We start from the raw sequence: 13,742 nt of genomic DNA, 5'->3' as shown, positions 1-13,742 counted from the left end.
TGCCAAGTAGACCAAATCATGGGTGGTTGACTTTATTCATCAAACGTATTACCAAGTTTGGTAATGCCCAAATCTCTCTCCAACAATGTAAGCCATGAATCCTCAGACCTGTCACTACCATTGTGTTTGCCACCACATTCCCCTCCCAATAAATATGATGCAAGTCATATCACTTCAGGATCATTAATAAATGCCACACTTCTTCAATCATTCTTTTGATTGCCCAACCTGCTTTCATATTACCCTTCACTGTGTCTATGATAACCTTCGAGTCTCCTTCAATAATCACATTCTCCCATCCCACACCAATTGTTAGTTTCAAGCCCCAAAGGAGAGCCATAGCCTATGCAACATTATTTGAAGCCTTTCCTAAATTACCAACATAAGCCAACAACATTCTAGCATTGTTATCTCTTACCATACCCCCTCCTGCTAATCCATCCCCTCTCACAACTCCATCAATGTTTAGTTTAACCCAGCTATCCTTTGGAGGGCACCATCTCATCCTTTCTCTTGCTAGCTACTTTGAATTATCTACCTCCATGAATCCTCCCTCAAGATTCTAATTCCTAGCGATCCTTTGTTCACCCGGCGTGGGGAGTGACAACAGTTTGTGCCACTTGCAATTATGCATGTTATCCACTATCAGCTTGACAATCAATCCTATAACATTTTCCTCACTTATTTTTTCATTTCTAAAAACCCTATTATTTCTCTCCTTCCAAGTACCCCAGCAAACATGGGGGGGATCACGTTCCACATTTGGATGAGTAGGGGACAATGGAATGGAATCTACCAATTTATAGCAAATTGTTCTATCCCCATATGGAAAACCCACTCCACCTCCAACTTCTAGAGAATCATTCCCCAAATATTTTTTGAAGAGCTACAATCCAAGAAAAGGTAAGGGATACTTTCTTTCTCCTCTTTACAGAGATAGCCTCTATTAGGTATTTGGAAGCCCCTTTTTCTAAGGTTGTCAATCGTTAGAATCTTCACATGCATTGTGACCCACTAGGAGATGTTGACTTTCAGAATCAGTTGACTATGCTAGATCTTCTACCAATAATTAGGTGCCATATCCTTCTCAAATATCGCCTTATAAGCTAAACCAACTAAGAATTCCCCTGACGAAGTTGCCATCCATATAAAAGTATCCTCTTGAACCACCTTTGGAATTTTGTATCCTTTAAATAGCTCTTCAAGATCCTCCATTGGGCTCCCCCCATCCAAATATCTCAGAGGCAATTGTATATTCCTCCACCTCTTGCCAAACCCAATATAATACATCACCTTATTTCCCATCATCGACTAGAGATAATCCCCGAGGATTGACTCAAACTTGCTGATCCATGTTGAATAAGTAGTGTAAGAATATCTCTCTCACCATAACTTGAAAATGAGTTGGTTGCATTTTGGTATCACAAAAAAAGGCTTTATAAATAAGGGGTGTACATAGTATGGAACATTATCACATTGTAATTTGTTATTCACTAGATACTAGAAAAAAGTGGATGACTTTTTCTATGAATAAAGCACTTTGTACTCATTGCATCTAAATAAATTTTAGGTACTTAATAAGGATGTCTTGAAAATCACTGACTATTCTTTTGTCATGTAAACCTACCTTTGTAAACTGCTACAAAAGACTTGACAAATAAGTGGTTATGTAGTGTGGAAAATTATCACATCATAATTCACTCTTCACTAGATAATAGAAAGAAAGTGGATTACTTTTTTATTTGAAAGTAGTCTAAATGGGATGAACCACGTTAAATCTTTGTGGATACTTGATAAGGAGATTATAGAGGACTCAAGCATCTAGTTCCATGGATGGTATCCTTCAAAGAAGTAATATAAATGAAATTATAATAATCTTAAGTACACTTGTAGATGTTGGTAGAAAAATGATAAGATGGATGAAATTTATGTTTAGATGTGAACACAAATGAGGTTGTATGCAAAATATTGGGTGAGAGGGATGGAAAATGGACCTCTATTCATTCCTACTCAGATACGGAGAGTATCTCAATGAAATTTAGAAGGATTCCCAAGGTGCAAGAGAATGATTGCATTTATACATGTAGTGGTCAAGAAAATGGACCTATCTATCTATCTATCTACATACATACATTTAAACACACACACACACACACACACACACACACACACACACACACACACACACACACACACACACACACATATACACACATACATATACATATACATAGATATATATGTATGTATGTATGTATATGTATATGTATATGTGTATATGTGTGTGTGTGTGTGTGTGTGTGTGTGTGTGTGTGTGATTAGTCATTGTCAAGTACTACATACAATCTCTCTTTTCTTCAACCCCTTTATATTCTTCTCATTTTAATTAGTTTTAATCTACAACTAACAATTGTTCATCTCCTTGAGCTCTCTAATATCCTACTGATGGATCATAAATAGTGTGATCCAAAATGTTGGTAAAATAAATGTCTCACACACAACTAACCATTTTCATCCGTTTGAGCTCTCTAATTTTCTAATGATAGATACCTAAGATCAAAATACTTCTCACACAACTAGATCTATAATAACAGTCGCAACCCCATAGATTGTGAGAATTTGATAATAGAGAATTACCACTATAAAATATCATTATCTTAAAATTGAAAACCTTGAATCAATACTAGAGATCATTTATATTGTTAGTGTTAACATCAATAATGAAATGAAATTGATAGGTAAGTCATAAAAAGTACAATTACATTGCTAATAATGTTAAAGTTAACATTAATGATGTTAGAATTAACGTTAATGATGGAAGTGGTTAGTAGATCATCTTGTAAATAAAATGTTTGAAAATAAAGTCTAATTTAAGCATATTTTATATATAACAATGTTAGACATAATCATATCATAGATATGAATATTTGTAAATGTAATTAAAATAAATTTTACTACTAAATTATCATGATTATAATATTTTAAAAAGACACATTCACTTTTAATAGATGGTACATTTCCATTCTAATAAATGTATTATAACTATATACACAACTGTGGTCCAATTATATAGAGAACAGTTGTAAATGAAAACCATATCAAAAACTTATATTGACCATCACTTTTTTAACAATCTAATATTTTAAATCTTCTTTTTCAATTTGAAAATCAAGCTGCACTCTAAATGTGGGTCCATATAACAAGAAAGGACTATCCAATGTGAAAGTATGTTGGGTAGATATAATATTGAGGCACAACAATGCTAAGAAAAAGACATCCTAACTAAGAGGCAAGAGCTCACATTACCATCACCAAATTCTTTTGTGGAACAATTTTATAATTTTTTCTATTTTTTTAAATTACAAATGGCATACATAAATATATATTTATGCCCATAGAATGCTAGTGGTAAGCATATGAAGCTTTAGTTTTAGTAGATACACAAAATTCCTATTTGATTTTGATATAATGATTGTTGCATTTGATATGGAGATTTTTTTAATAGCGTTGGATTTAATAATTAAACAAAATAATCTAAGATATTGAGTAGCATGATATACAACAGTACTACTCTTGAAATGTTAGTTTAGGTGTTAAATATACCAAGCCTATGTGGTATTAATTTAAAAAATGAATTTCAACTACCTTTATTTCTTATCAAGCTTCTATTGGTTGGTGGTATGGGCATGCACAACTTCAATATATAAGACGTGTACTCTAAGTCTATAACATGTGACTAGACGAGACAAACGTATTTCTGACTCTAAAAAAAATTGAATAAAAAAATTGCTTTAAATGATAGCTGTTTCAACAATATTCATTTGAGGGATCCAAAAAAAATTGCTGATTTTATTTTATGAACTACATATTGTTTTATATATAGAAGAGACATGAAATATAATATTGCAGTTTATTCTTCGATTCAGGAAGAAGAATAAAAGTTTATTACAAGGAAAGAGTACTAATAGATGTTCTAGTTAACTATACCTATTTTAAGTTTTTAAATAATATATTTTAACAATATTTGTTTGGTTGTCTTTGTATGCAACTAATTGCTTATAGCTATTGCTTTAGGTTTTGAATAATAAAGAAGAATGTTATGAGATTGTTATGTATGCAAATGTCAAAAAATGATAATTTCAAAGTGTCGTCTAAAATATGTTTTCTATTGTCTCATTAATTGTTTGCTTGACAATGATTTTTTTCATAATTGATTCAATATGTATGTACAAATGCTCAATAATTGTGCACTCTTAGTACAATTGATCTAATTACTACCATTTGCTTTCTAAAATTTAGGTGGCTATTAGTGTAGTGGGTGTTTTTTAGTGAACTTTTGATCACCAAAAATCAATGTACTTTTATTGGAACATACACTGTACCTAGTACTCTTCCCCTATATGTATGTATGTATGTTGTATGTAGGTATGTACATATGTATGTATGAATAGGAAAAGAATATTGTACCATCTTAAATTGGAAGCACCCCAATTTAATGAAGGTTTAACACCTATTTAATGTGAGATCATCAATCTCCTTCTTTCTTTCATCTCTTCTTCCCTTTTTTGTTCTTTCTCCTAGTGGAATTGGGTTAAAACCTAATAGATCATCTTTAAAGCTCTTATTTTTATGGTGTTAAGCTCAAGGTAGGATCTATTTCCCCTAGGTTTCTCCTTTTCATCTATCTATCCACTCGGAATCTACTCCTTGCATTGAAAGCTCTTATTTTTATGGTGTTAAGCTCAAGGTAGGATCTATTTCCCCTAGGTTTCTCCTTTTCATCTATCTATCCACTCGGAATCTACTCCTCGCATTGAAATGAGATTTCCTCAAGATCTAAACCTGGTTTCTAGATCTTGAGACCTATTTTAGCCCCTTTCTCCAGGTCCCATGTTCTGAGATGTTCGGGTGTTAATTCCTAGGTTCGTTAGCTTGCCAAAGCTAGTCAATTCTGAACTCTATATAAACCCTTTCATTTTCTTCATTTTTCATAAGTTCATATCACAACATCTTTCTTTTAAGTATCCAAACATCCACAAGCTCTAGCTTTCAAGCGTTCAAATTCAAGTCGTCAAGTCTTCAGGCATTTCATTCAAGCATTCCTCTATTTAACCTCCCTCACAAGAACAAGGCATGCATCAAATACACTATAAAATTGTCATCTATTATACTACCTCTTATGATATAGAAAATAATTTACTTCATCCTAATTAAAAAGTGTAAAAGTAGATTGCACTGCTCAATGTATTTATATATTAGCATTTAAAAAAAAAAATTGATGAGTATGAATATCCTTCTTCTGTCTTGCACTATATTTTAGAGACAAATGTAACTTTTCATTGCAAACAATTCAAATGCTTAGAAAGATTCCTTGGAATTCTTTATGTTGTAGATATTATTATAAAGGTCAATATTATAAATATTTTGGTTTCATGCATATTGCTAAAATGTAGTAGTAATGTCTTTTACACCATCCATTTTCCCATCACAATACTATGGCTTCGCAATATTTTTGTTTCCTTCTTAATCAAACACTAACATATATGTCATAATTTATTGGATATAAATAATACAATTATGATGCAAACATTGTCATTCCATGATGATGTCAATGGATATACTCATCAAGCGAATTTAATTCTATAGAACTTCATGGTTTCTTATGCTAATTTCTCATTCTCCTACACCTAGGTTATTGTTATCACTTCCTATGCATATCATCTTCAAAAGCTTATGCTATAAATTATTATCGCTTCTTATACATTGCCTCTTCAAAAACTCCATGCCACAAACTTATATGTACACTAGCCCTCCTCAAAATGTAGCAATACAAAAATCACTATAGAATCCACCAAATACATATCAAATGCCCAAGAATTACTACCAACATCCAATTTTTTCTTTCTTTTTAGATCTTTACTCCATCTTGATTTTCACTTGATCATAAATATAAGGAATGAATATTATTGTAATATCAAATAAAGGAAGCAATTAAAAAACTAAATCATCATTATGATTAATGCACAAAATAAAGATATTAATATTCAATAGATTTGAAAGAGTGAATACTAAATTATATAGAGTTTTCTTTAAAAAAAACTTTATTTATCCATTCAAATCTTAAATTATGAAAATACAACTTCCCATAGCTAAAATACTAACTAATTTATTTTATTAAACTATTTTAATCTAAAACTAAGCTAATTAATGTAATATTGCAACCTACATACCAAAAAAAAGAAGAAGAAGTTAAACCTATAGAAAACATATGAAGGTTTCGTCATCAAGGAAACATTTTATGATTAGTAAGAAGAAAATAAATCTCTATCAATTCTAGTAAATGTTATCATTAGAAGTAAAATATATTAAAGAAAAACCACAAAAAAAATTTAGATTTTAGAAGGACAAGAGGATCAAACACTAAACCAACAATCTTGAGTCAAAGCAAGTAAACAAAGAAACACTCAGTATTCAAATCGAAAGAATTGATCTAGAATTCCATAGAAATACTTTAGGAACAAAACACTCATATAATGTTAATCATTAGTTACCTCAAGGAGAATTTTAAATAATTTTGTGCACTCTTTTATCATCCATATATATCATCAATTTTATATTTTCATTGTTTCTACCCTATTATAGTCAAATATTTCACCATTTGGATATGTCGTAGTACATCATTATGAAAGTGCAAAGGAACATGGAGATGTGTTTTTGTGGTTTTTATGCGTGGACATATTTTTGTCAGGTTTCAAATGTACATGTATATATGATACAAATACACATGTGGTGATATGTTTGGGTGTTTTTTCACATGAATTTCCAAAGAGTAATATTGGTATGCAAATGAGGGTTATGTATTTAAGTATTTGTGTAATATTTTAAAAATAAAATTAATTGCATTAAAATTATGTCATTCTATGTAAAATTATTTGCTCTTTTAAGTAAAGATGTAGGAAAGATGTGAAAAATCATATGTGAGAGCTTATATTTTTAGTAAGGTAAACATTCAAATGGGCATGGTGACTATTTTTAAAAAATTTTTTTTTGATTGTATCGTACAAAATTCTAAATATTGGGAGGTCATTTAGATTTTCATTAAGAACATAACTATAATGGAGAGTTGACAAAATGTTATAAATACATTAGAACTATCTACTTTTATAAATATACATTTTTATTTTGTACAAAAAAAATTTCCATGTACATATGGAGTATTTAATATGGTTGGAATGTAGGTTCATATTCTACTAAGGAGAAAACATGATTTGAAGGATAATTTATTTTTATGATATATCTCACATATATTGTATGTTAGAAGATAATTTAATTTTTTGCGAAGAGAGCTAATAAACTATAAAAATAGTCTAAATTTTAAACTATAAGTAGATTGTTTGATAAATTTTTAATCTATTTAAAAGATTACTTTTAAAATCATCCATGTATAGTCTTTTGAAACACTCTCAACTATGTATGCTATTGTATCAACATTTTGGATCATATGACTTGAAACAAGTGGTGCATCATTTGATATATGCTTGAATAATTAATATCAAGCACTATTGATTGATAACTTAATTGTGATTAATCTAACCTCTTTGGCTAAGCATCAAGGGTTGAAAGGGATCCACATATCCATTGATAAATACTCGTTAACTAAATATTAAGGATCCATAGATAATCATTTACTTATTGCTTAGATGCACAAATAGTTAGGTATCTATAAGTAAGCATCAATGACTATTGCACAAATAGTTAGGTATCTTTAAGTAAGCGTCAATGACTAAGTTATATCCACTTTTCCAAAATTTTATTTGGCACAAACTTAGATCTTACTTCATATTGTGTTTGCCAATGCACTCATTATGATGTCATCTATAATATATTCTTCTTGGGCTAAACATCTTCACCGATACATTGAATCAACATGATGATGTAACTTAAAGTCAGATATTGAATGTAAATTTTTTTTAAATAACTATTATTTTTTAATAAACTCAAAATACTTCAAATTGGCTCACAAAATGTTAGCCTATTATCAAATTTTGTTGAAAGAAAATACTATGGTAGTTTAAAGGATAACATTGGAATTGTACCTAAAATGACTTAGATAAATATGACTAATGTTTAGCTTATAAATATGAAAGACAAATTACTTAGATAAGTTTAATTCACCCTCTTATTACTAATAAATTGATTTAAATATGTCTAATTGATAATTCTCAACTATAAGAAAATCAACCAATTGGTTAACTTTAATTTCATCCTCATAATACTAATAAATTGCATCTAAACAATTTAAAAATATATATCTAATTGTTAACTCTTAACAATATAAATGATAAGTTGTATGTACAACTTTAGTTCATCCTCTAAATTTTGTTATTTTTTTAAGACTAGGAGAAAAGAGAAGTATTGATAATTCTTAACTATAAACATAAATGAATCAATTACTTGCACAACTTTAATTTTAACTTCTAAAAGCTAATAAATTATGTCTAAAACAACTTGAATAAACACACCAAAATATTAACTCTTTAACTATATAAATGGTAAATTGCTTGGACAATTTTAAGTCACCCTCTTAATAAATTTCCTTTTTTCTCTTAGATTACAAGAAGCAGGTACCTCTTGATAAATTACAGTGCACTAGATGATTTTTTTAATGCAATCAATGACATGGGTGTGATACACCCTTTATGCCATGTAGGCAAGGTAGCAATTAGACCTCACGCCTACCATAGGAAGCTATTTCCATTCAAGCAAGCCTTAACCCATTCATCCTCTTAATATTAGAGGATACCCAAAAAAAACAATAACAATAATATACTCTTTCTCCTTGGAATCTCTATCAAAATAAACAAAAATATAACATTGTTTCCAGTGTTTGCCCTCTTTTTTTGATGATGGATCATGGGATTTGATTTGAAACATTAAGAAGATATAAATATTCACAATTTATGCCATAAGCTATACATAATAACAAAATAGAGTGTAGAATCACACTCCTACAATCATCTAATTTTTCTTGACAACACCTATTTACTCTGTTTAATGGTATTTTTATTAATAGTGTTGTCTAGTTAATCCGTATTAAGTATAAAAGATAAAGTACTTGAAATTTTTTTTAAGTTGTTGTCTTGATAAGTACTAAAAGTTGATAAGTAGGAGATTTTTTTTTTGCCCAGAGTGATATTTCTATTAAGATTCAACTATGTAGTTTGAGTCAAACCCATTGACCCATGTTTCATGAGTACTGGTCCACACAAACCCATCTCTCATGAGAATGAATGGATCACTTAGGACTCATTTCATATAGGTGAAGCTCACAGAGATGAAGCTTCGAGACTTCTCGAAAGGTCCCCCTTCTGATACTACTCCTAAGACATTTTGACAATGAAACAAAACGATATAACTTGTCTTAAAACCTTATTTATAAGTGATTGTTAGTTTCAAAAAAGAATCCAAGATATTTTAGATAAATTACTTGAAAACTTTCAATCGCCCTCCTTAATCATCTTCTTAATTGGTTCTAATAAATTAGCAAACGAAACAAAAAAAAAAAAATAGAGCTTCTCCTCCCTAAAAAAACCTTACTAGCTATAAAATCCAAAATAAATCAACATCATCCAACTTTTGTTTCAACGGTGTCCGTTTTCCTCCTATGGAACGGCACATTTCTGAAACAAGTTTAAACATAATCATAGTAAAAAAAGAAGATGATACGACCCCAGATTTAAGCCGTGGTGGTGGGACCCAATATTGACGCGGTAATTTTCCGAAGTGGACCGTTTGAAGGCGGACATTGACGTCTAGGGTGTGGGAGCATGTGGTGTGTCAGAAGCCGCTGTAAAAAAGTTGCCACCGGCTGTCGACCTCCCGCCCACCGGCCACCGCCGGTCACCCCTCCAAACCTGCGTAATATTTGATTGATTGATAGATCAAACACACCCTACTGTTGCACTCCTACTCCAAATCCAAGCTGAGTAGATGTGTCGGGGTAGAAGTGAAGAACCACCCAAAATAAAGAAGAGGGGGTTTCAGTTCTTTTCATTTCTTTTTTGCCCCCTTTTTTAAGCCTTGTTTCGGCTGTGGGTTTTTTGTCTGATTATTTATTTGTTAGCGCTAAATCCCGGGGTTTTTTAAACCAGCTGAAATCCCAATTTTTTTGGGTGTTAATTTATCCGTGTTTAGCGCCCGCTAAGCCACTGTAGGAAAGGAGGAATTTTGAATTCGGAGGCCATGTTTTGGTAGATCGATCAGAGTGGTGAAAGAGAAAAGAAAGGTGTGAATTTTGGTGTGAAATCATGGAGCTCGGGGAGCATGATGGAGAAATGGGTGGAATGCAGTTGCCTATGCTGGTGAGCAGCTATGGCGTCCATGAGTCTTCTAAGCTCAAGCCGACGATCGATCATCATCAGAATGGAAGCAGCGGAACTGGGACTGGAACTTCATCTGACGAGACTCGAACCGGGGACCAGCAGCCAGTGAAAAAGAGTGTAAAGTACAGAGAATGTCTGAAGAATCATGCCGCCAGTATTGGCGGGCATGCTATTGATGGGTGCGGGGATTTCATGCCCAGTGGTGAAGATGGCACCTTGGAAGCTCTCAAATGCGCCGCCTGCAATTGTCACCGGAATTTCCACCGCCGGGAAGTCGAGGGCGAGCCGCCGTGTTTTTACTGCTACAATCCTCGCAAGGATGCGAGGAGGAGAAGCTCCGGCGGCGGAATCGGAGGCGGAGGAGCTGCTTTCACAGCGCCGCCTTTGGCTCTTCCGGCGCCGCCAAGGTTCCCTGCGAACCAGATGATCATGGCGTTGGGAGGGGATAGTGATGATGGCGGCGGTGGCGGTGGCGGGTTTATGAGCGGCTACAGTGGCGGCGGCGGAGGCGGCGGCGGTGTTATGATGAAGAAGCGGTTCAGGACCAAGTTTACCAACGAGCAGAAGGAAAAGATGAGTGTTTTTGCGGAGAAAATTGGGTGGAGGATTCAGAAACATGATGAGGCGGCTGTGCAGCAGTTTTGTGCAGATGTTGGTGTTAAAAGACATGTTCTTAAGGTTTGGATGCATAATAACAAGTCCCATGTTCTTGCCAAGTCCAACAGTAGAGAACAATGCAGCTCACAATAAAAAGCAGCTACATTTTTCTTCCTTTCATGGCTTTTTAATTCTCGTGGACTGTGTATAACACGGCATTCTAGTGGTTCAATTCAGTTCGGCTCAAGATTGTCATACATATTTTTAAGCTCTCTAACTTTCCTCGGAGGTATAGTTATAGGTTTAGGTTTAGGCCAAATGCACCCCAGCAAGGTATTAGAGTCGGGCTAGTTGAGTTTAGATTTTTTTTTTTATCAAAGTTCTTGTTAATGTAACATAGTTTGATGATGATGATGATGATGATCTCTCTTCTTCGAATGTGTAAAGTAATTTCAGTAGTTTAGTTAGGCTACAGCCAGGAGGAATCTATGGAAAAAATGGTGAATAGTAGTCAGTAGCTCGCAAGTTGGGGGTATGTATCTCTTTGCTTGTGGCTGTGCTCTTCTTCCTCTCTTCTAATCATGCAATTTGTATCTTTAGTGCTTCAACGAGCATAATCTCAGTGAAAATGTCACTTTGAATTGCATGCTATGAAAAATTGCTATCCTTTCCAAGGATTTGCTGCTACTTGAATGATAATGGATGTGAAATCGAAATGGATCATGATTTGAAATGTTTGTAATATAAATCTACACCGTCACATCTAAGCAAAAACACAATGCAGTTTAGTTTAGTTTCACTATCTGATCGTCAATCACATTATGTTATCCTGCTCCAATTTGTACTGTTCATTCAAGTTCATTCTAAGGAAATCTTCTCCATTGAAGCAAGAGTCTTTGTCATGATGGCCAAGTAGAGGAATTGACCGTGAAATGCATGTTTGTGATAAAAAAAAAACAAGCTCCATTTTTTTCTATGTTCTTCTGCTCCAATTTCCGTTTCAGTGTTTTATGTTAACCAGTTCTCTGATAATGTATGTCTATGATCAAATGCTGTGTTTTCGAAGTCGAAAGCTTCAATGGAAAATTTAACTGCCCTAATATTCAGAAGTTACAATTTTGTCTGAGATGGGAATTTAATAGATCACCATTGTCTTGGAATGCATTGTATGTGACCGAAAATGTAGTAGTTAAATCAGTGTAACATTGTACTATGCTTTGACAGCCAAACTGGCTTCTTTGAAAGCATACGACATAGATACCGCAAATTTGTTTTCAAGTTCATTATGTGGTTTTTTTCTTAATTTCAACTGTAGTAATCTTATCAAGCCGACGGCATTGTAGCAATTGTCCTGGAATACATTTGAGTCTGGCAAACAATGCAGTAGTTTTCATTGCAACATTGTTGTACCAGTTTTTGACGGCCAAACTGGGTTCTTTGAATGCCCAAGACTTATAAACTATAAAATTTCTCTCAAATTCTGATCTTCTCATGTGGGTTTTTTTTATTGCAACCGTCATAATCTGATTGAGCCGACGACATTGTAGCATTGCTGAAATGTTATTGCACACCGATGGCTCAGACATGCTGCACGGATAAGGTCGAATTTCCAACTTTCCAGTTTATCATGCAACAATGTAGGAATGTCTTGTCTCTTTTTGCTTGCATCAACTTTTTAATTTCATCAGGAGAATATGTCCAGAGAAGAAATCTTGTCAAATGCAATGGGGGTGACAGCAAAAAAAGACGAGGCAAACAAGACCCATTCTGGATGTACTTGCTTACTAGATATAGAATCCCCCATTCCCTCGTAGCTTAAAACAAAAAAAACACGATGCACGAGTTTATAGGAGCACATGTGAGATGAAATGTTGCAGAATTTGTCGAACAATCCAGATTTAGAAATTTGAATAAGCCATTTTAGAGAGGAGGTGCAATTGCATGACAACTTTAGTGTGGCAGAAGCAGTTGGCTCTTTTTTTTGTGCATTGGGGTGGATAAAAAGAGAGAAAAAGAAGCAAAGGCACCGTCAAAATCTTTTCCATTGTGAGAATCCTGTGCCCTAGGCGCCAATACAGCAGCACTAGGCAAAGGCAAAGGCAAAGGCAAAGGCAAAGGCGTGTCTCTTTTATGAACGAGACAAAGATTGCAGCTTCCATTATTACACAAAAAACCAAATTTGATGGCCGAGATTGAGAGATTCCAAAGACTGATCAAACATGGCTGTCTCCATCTCCTCTCTTGGCTTTTCAGTAATGGGAATCTTGACTTGGGTTCTTCTTCTTTTTTATTCTCGTGAATTTCACAATACCCACATTGAAATGTAGCCATCAAATTCCACTGTCTGCTGAAACTGCAATCTTTAGTAGTTAACTAGTAATTGCACGAATGGGACACCATTGATTGAAGCATGAGAGATCATGTGGGTGTCTGCTTGCACTTAATGCACCCTGATTTAACACTTTAATGATTTGGGTTCTTTCGTACTGCTTATTACTCTTAATTGGTTTCTTGTCTGTACAACTCTTCTGACGCTCCCTTTTCCAATTTCAAAATGGACGAATGCTCGTGGCTTATTTGTGCAAATATGCAAACATGTTTCTGCTCCAATCAATGCAAATCCTACACGAGAAATTAGACTACGTTGCTCGTGTTCCTGCTTCAATAAATGCAATCTGACTTCACTTCACTGCTCTCACATTTCTTTCATTCATCACAGTCTCACCGTATCATTCTCATACGTTTGTTTCTGTCACGGTCTAA

General features: G+C 33.6%; 1 pseudogene across 1 annotated transcript; it reads left to right on the top strand.

The window, feature by feature from the left end:
* Positions 1 to 9,960: 9,960 nt before the first annotated feature.
* LOC149562825 (zinc-finger homeodomain protein 2 pseudogene) lies at positions 9,961 to 11,678 on the top strand (annotated as a pseudogene). The gene has a single exon (XR_016363993.1). The product of XR_016363993.1 is annotated as a zinc-finger homeodomain protein 2 pseudogene (transcript).
* Positions 11,679 to 13,742: the final 2,064 nt, after the last annotated feature.

The sequence above is a fragment of the Cupressus sempervirens genome, chromosome 4 (genome assembly GCF_028749045.1).
Source record: "Cupressus sempervirens isolate cs-2001-9-10 chromosome 4, ASM2874904v1, whole genome shotgun sequence".
Taxonomy (NCBI): Eukaryota; Viridiplantae; Streptophyta; class Pinopsida; order Cupressales; family Cupressaceae; genus Cupressus; species Cupressus sempervirens.
The sequence above is the reverse complement of the archived record's forward strand: the minus strand, read 5'-3'. Positions and strand labels throughout refer to the sequence as shown.